This window comes from Papio anubis, chromosome 7, assembly GCF_008728515.1.
Source record: "Papio anubis isolate 15944 chromosome 7, Panubis1.0, whole genome shotgun sequence".
In the NCBI taxonomy this organism is placed as follows: Eukaryota; Metazoa; Chordata; class Mammalia; order Primates; family Cercopithecidae; genus Papio; species Papio anubis.
Genome location: NC_044982.1, coordinates 84873559 through 84879558, shown reverse-complemented (window position 1 = coordinate 84879558; position 6000 = coordinate 84873559). Strand labels below are relative to the sequence as shown.

Genomic DNA, 6000 nt, shown 5'->3' with positions numbered 1-6000 from the left:
GGCCTGTTATTTTTCTTAGTATTTCTTGGTTCTGTTTCTTTGAATACTTTGAGTTTGATCTAACTTATTTTCTTCTAGACTTATATTTGGTGTTGTCTGAACCCTTTTCCCAAACTTTCTTCAAATGTCCAGAGATGGTCTATGTTGTAAGAGAACACCTTGAATGTGGTTCAGTTTTATTATTTTTATCACCAAACTTTTGTGGAGGTCCCTATAGCTTCCAAGTCACAATTGTGTTAAAGTGTCTAGGGCAGAGGTAAGCACACTTTCTCTCTAAAGGGGCAGATAACAAATGTTTTTGGCCTTGAAGACCATACAGTGTCTGTTGCAGCTACTCAACTCTGCCATTGTATGTGAAAGCAGCCATAAAATACACGTAGAAATGCGCATTAAAAAAATTTTTTTTTGAGATAGAGTCTCACTCTGTTGCCCAGGCTGGAGTGCAGCAGCAGGATCTCGGCTCACTGCAACCTCTGCCTCCCACTTTCAAGTGATTCTCCTGCCTCAGCCTCCCGAGTAGCTGGGATCACAGGCACTCACCACCATGCCCAGCTAATTTTTGTACTTTTAGTAGCAACAGGGCTTCACCATGTTGGCCAGGCTGGTCTCGAACTCCTGACCCCAGGTGATCTGCCCATCTCAGCCTCATAAAGTGATGGGATTACAGGCATAAGCCACCTAGCCCAGCCCTGTCATGGTTTTATTTATTTACTGATTTATATACTTATAGACACTATAATTTGAATGTCATAATTTTCATGTATCATGAAATATTATTTTCATTTTGCTTTTTTCAACTACTTAAGAAATGTAAGTTTTTTTTTTCTTTTTCTTTTTCTTTCTTTCTTTTTTTTTTTGAGACGGAGTCTCGCTCTGTCGCCCAGGCTGGAGTGCAGTGGCGCGATCTCGACCCACTGCAAGCTCTGCCTCCTGGGTTTGCGCCATTCTCCTGCCTCAGCCTCCCGAGTAGCTGGAACTACAGGCGCCTGCCACCACGCCTGGATAATTTTTTGTAGTTTTAGTAGAGACGGGGTTTCACCGTGTTAGCCAGGATGGTCTCCATCTCCTGACCTTGTGATCCGCCCACCTCAGCCTCCCAAAGTGCTGGGATTACAGGCGTGAGCCATCGTGCCTGGCCGGTTTTTGTTTTTTATGTATCTCTTTGGTTTGGTTGGTCACCTGCCGTAGAATGGCCCACTCTGCCTCTTGTAGGGGATTGTGGCCATTTTCATCAAATAATTTTTCTCATCCCACAGTCATCCATACTTGGCAATCTCAGCTTATGATCCTTGTTCTCAAATTTCTGACACATCTTTTTAAAGATTCTTTATTTATACTACTACTGATAATATGGATGATGATGTTTATTATGATTTATTGGGTACCTCCCATGTTTAAGAGCTTTACAACTGTTAATTTATTCAATTCTTATTGAGGTAGATATGAATATCCTTATTTTACAGAAGAGGCAACTAAGTTCAGAGAGTTTAATTAGAATTTGGCTCAAGGCCATATTTCCAGTAGATGGAAAGGTCAGGATTCAAATCTAGTGTATTTTTTAAATACCTATGCTCTTTCTACTCCACTGTATCATGATGTCTCACTAAAGGACATACCAGGATTTAATCAGAGTACACTTTGTGTAAAGGCATGTGCGTTTACCAGATAAAACACTGGGTCCCTCCAGTAAAGCCTTTCTCTACCACCCATTAGCAACATGACAGTCAAATATCTTTTTTTTCCCCGGTCCCACAGTCTTGCCTTGTCTTTTATTTTTATTTGTTTATTTATTTTTGAGACAGAGTCTCACCTGTTGCCCAGGCTGGAGTGCAGTGGCGTGATCTCAGTTCAATGCAATCACCGCCTCCCAGTTTCAAGTGATTCTCCTGACTCAGCCTCTCAAGTAGCTGGGATTACAGGTGCGCACCACCATGCCCAGCTAATTTTGTATTTCAAGTAGAAACAGAGTTTCAGGTGGCCGGGCACGGTGGCTCAAGCCTGTAATCCCAGCACTTTGGGAGGCCGAGACGGGCAGATCACGAGGTCAGGACATCGAGACCATCCTGGCTAACATGGTGAAACCCCGTCTTTACTAAAAAAATACAAAAAACTAGCTGGGCGAGGTGGCGGGTGCCTGTAGCCCCAGCTACTCGGGAGGCTGAGGCAGGAGAATGGCGTGAACCCGGGAGGCGGAGCTTGCAGTGAGCTGAGATCCAGCCACTGCACTCCAGCCTGGGCCACAGAGCAAGACTCCGTCTCAAAAAAAAAAAAACAAAAAAAAAAACAGTTTCAGTATGTTGGCCAGGCCGGTCTTGAACTCCTGACCTCAGGTAGTCCGCACGCCTTGGCCTGCCAAAGTGCTGGGATTATAGATGTGAGCCACCGCGCCCAGTCTGTCTTGTCTTTTAAGGCAAGAAACAGAATGCGAGTAATCAGAAAGCAGTAGAAGATACCAGTTAACACAAGACATTAATTTCTTAATTCCAAAAGCACTTGCAAAGAAAAACTTTTAAGGGGGAGGGGTGGAGGAGGATTGAAGCACATCATAATAACTGGAATCCCATGACTGTGCCAACTCTCATGAGGCTATTTTTTGAATTTATCCTTTACTTGGTCATTTTTTTCTCTCAAATAATAAGTACTATTTTTCTTTGACTTTTTCCCCTCAAAGGATAAAACATATGAAGTATAAAATATAAACAAGCTCTTGTACAGTTATAAGTCATAGAACTATCGGGCCGGGCGTGGTGGCGCACGCCTGTAATCCCAGCACTTTGGGAGGCTGAGGCAGGTGGATCACGAGGTCAGGAGTTCAAGACCAGCCTGTTGAAGATGGTGAAACCCCGTCTCTACTAGAAATACGAAAATAATAATAATAATAATAATAAAAAATTAGCCTGGCACGGTGGCAGGCACCTGTAATCCCACCTACTCAGGAGGCTGAGGCAGGAGAATCGTTTGAACCTGGGTGGCAGAGGTTGCAGTGAGCCGAGATCGTGCCACTGCACCCCAGCCTGGGCAACAGAGTGAAACTGTCTCCAAAAAAAAAAAACCAAAAAACCAAAAAACAAAAAGTAGAACTATTTACACATTGACAAACTGCATAAAATCTTGGATAATTCATGAATATACAAAATATCAGAGTACAGAAGGAAGTAAACCCACTTTATTTTTGTCACATGTAAGATTCAAATATTCAATCTGAAGAAAAGCAATCATTTTTACTGTGTTCTAGGTTGCATGTTGATACACTTATTAAAATATTCCTGCATAATCACATTTGGAATTACTATTTCAAGTCAGATATAAAACTTCAAAATCTGCCATCCAGACAAAACGGGTAATCAGAAAGATTATCTCTGCCCCACCTCCCTAACCCCAATAAGTATAAACTCAATTTTATGACATGACTGCAAACCCTAGATTGTGATGACAAATGCTAGGTCCGATTTCTTCATAATCCTTTTCGGGGTAGCATACTTGGTAGAACTCAAGCACAGAAGCCAGCATTGAGCCTCCAAACCAAGTTGCGTATTGCTCTCTGTGGTGTGTAATGACTTGTACATCAATAGCTTCTGGCTTCAATCTACTGCTACTTAATTCCTCACTTAAGGTCAGCCTGACATCTACAGTTCTTTTCATATCTCATTGCAAGTGATGTCCAAAGTCCCTGAACAGAGTTGAACCTCCCTAGACTAGTTGAATATCCCTAGACAAGAATATTCTTGTTGAGAGGATGTCTGACATCAATAGGACAATCCTGAATTACTTCATCTGCAACATCTGAAATGGGATGTATAAAGTCTGGACTAGCAAACTCTGGATGAGAAAAGATTTCAGGTCCCAATAACCTCTCATATCCAATATCAATGGAAAATTATTTATTTGATGTGGCATTGATTCTTATATACTGTTTAAATCCACTGTGACCCATCTGCACCTTTTAAATTTTTTTAAAATTATTTTTAAAATCTGAGCTAACATAACTATAGTGCTCCTTTACTGCCTTAGCAGTTTCCAGGGATTGCTCTGGAGGGATTCCTACTTCTTGGTCTCTCAGTAGTTGCTGAATAAAATATGTTATAGCTCATCCTGCAATTGGAATGTGTTTAATACAGCTGCCAATCACATACCCTTCAGGTGCAGAAATGCCATGAGTGACACCGTTTCTACTTGTCTACATCTATTCTCCTATTTGTCTTGTGGTCCAGGATGTAGCTATGCAAGAACAACCTGCACAGCAATGTACAAACCTGAACATTGAAGGACTCAAACACTATTTCAGGAGTATATTCCCTGCTTTCTGGAGTATTCAGTGGAGGTCCAGTCAAAAGAAACAATAGTCTTCAGGTCCTGCCCTTAAATATTTAAAGATCACTTGCTCTATCAAGCTTTCCATCGAGTTCCAATCTTCAACTAGACCATGATGGATGGGCTTTTTGTTCTATATGTAGGTTTTCCAATGCTTCATCACCAGTAAAGATGTCTAGGTCATCAGCATGTTTCATCATCCTCCTTTTGAACTTGACCACCCACTTTTGCTGAGTTATTGATGGCAGTACAGGAAGGGCTGGTAAATGGAGATTCTTTACTTTGGACATATCCTGGTTTTGTATACCCGGTGCCACAGTCTGCTACATAGGCTATCAGCTGTCAGGCCACCTTTCCTCCTGTTACTCTGCTGCTGCTGCTGCAGCCACTGCCACTTGCTCCATGCTGGTAGGGGCCGGAAATTGGCAGTGGGAGATGGGGCATCCGACCATCCACAACGGAGCTGCCTTCTCTGTGGGAGTGGGTGGGATGGGGATCTGGGAAGGCAAAGCAATAGCAAGAAAGCAGCAGGCTCGGTCAGCACTATCCACCACCTAGCACTATCCACAACCCAGGCAAGCAGGCCATACCTCCCCTGTCCCACTGTGGCCTCCTCATCCTCTCCCTTCCCTCCTCCTCACTCCTGCTCCCACCCTACAACTTGGACCCCTCATGCTGCTTTTCCCCAGATAGCCAAGATGCCCAGGCGCCCTAAATACTTTTGAAATGGTTAGAGTGTGCATCAGTCATTTTTACCTAGTGTGACTCAGTTTAATCAGTTCCTTAGAAATGCTACTTGAGATCCGCCAGTAAGATGGAAGTCTTTTTAGTATGGATGAAAGGAAGAAGGGAAGGAAAAGAAAAGAACTGGGGAAGGGAGGAGGTTTCACTTGAAGGAGGTTTCACTTGAAGTAGGTTTCAGAAAGGAAATTGTAAATTTTATGGGACCAGGTTGTATGTGGCAACCAGAATGTGTGTGAGGAGGTATTTTATGAAGTGGGATATGAATAGGTGCAGGTTTATATATCTTTTTAAAAGTTGTTCACACCTTGGTCTACTTTCATGTTGAAGCTAGCTGAGTCCCTGCTGGCAACTCTGTTCCACAAAAGTCATGCTGTATTCTACAAAAATATGTTTATTGGTGAAATTTGTAATGATACATATACGCCTAAGAGAGTAGTTAGGTCTTATGGATTAAACTTACATATGAACCCAAGATCTCACAGCCTTAACAGCATCTCATTTCCACTGACAAGAATAATAAGGTTTTCCAGCTCAGGTGCTATACAAAACACATGTCCCTTAACTCTGGTTTCTGTCTAACGTTATTTTATTTATGTCACAATTGGCAATTTAAACAAAAGTAGCTGCTCCAACCTTAATAAATTATTGTAGGTCTATGAGTTGAGACTTCTGGTTCCTAAATGGTGACATAGAAGCAAACTGGGGCTGGGCATGGTGGCTTACACCTGTAATCCCAGCACTTTGGGAGGCCGAGGCTGGTGGATCACAAGGTCAGGAGTTCGAGATCAGCCTGGCCAACATGGTAAAACCCCATCTCTACTAAAATACAAAAATTTGCTGGGTGTGGTGGTGGGTGCCTGTAATCCCAGCTACTCAGGAGGCTGAGGCAAGAGAATCGTGTGAACCTGGAAGGTAGAGGTTGCAGTGAGCCAGTGAGCCAAGATC

The 6000-nt window shown here is 42.7% G+C and overlaps 1 pseudogene; it reads right to left on the bottom strand.

Annotated features, from left to right (window-relative positions):
* Positions 1-3031: 3031 nt before the first annotated feature.
* On the bottom strand, positions 3032-5850 carry LOC100998513 (annotated as a pseudogene).
* Between the last annotated feature and the right edge of the window lie 150 nt (positions 5851-6000).